Below are 519 nucleotides of genomic sequence, written 5' to 3' on the forward strand. Positions count from 1 at the left end.
CCCCCCGGCTTGGAGCAGCACCCAAAGACCAGCAAGAGCTTCCAGCGACCGCCACAGCTCTGGTGACACCCCATTTTTAAACCCCACCGCGATTTTGCTGCCTTGGGAAGTGGCCCCAGGCTCCAGCCGGGCACTTAGTCAGCGCTAACGACAACACCCTGCCCTAAAATTTAATTTACAAAGAATAAATTGCCAGTTGGATTAATTCGGTGTGATGAGCGCTGAGGAATTTGGAGAGAAAAGGCGGGGGTGTGTGGGGGGAATCTGTTTGCAGAGTGAATTTGTGACGCACTCCGTCATCGCCCAGCCCAAAGCCCCTCGAGAATGGGGTCGATGAAGTGGTTGAGGAGCTGCTCCGCCAAGGAAGGGGGAGCAAGAAGCCCCAGCAGCACCAAAAGGGTGATGAGGACAAAGCGGGAGGGGAATGTCCTCGGTGACAATAATGGGGTGATTCACAGCCGGCACAAGCCGGCTTTGTCCCACCAACCACCTCAGGCTCACCCTTCCTCAACCCACCGC

Source organism: Buceros rhinoceros, unplaced genomic scaffold (genome assembly GCF_000710305.1).
Source record: "Buceros rhinoceros silvestris isolate BGI_N320 unplaced genomic scaffold, ASM71030v1 scaffold24954, whole genome shotgun sequence".
Lineage (NCBI taxonomy): Eukaryota > Metazoa > Chordata > Aves > Bucerotiformes > Bucerotidae > Buceros > Buceros rhinoceros.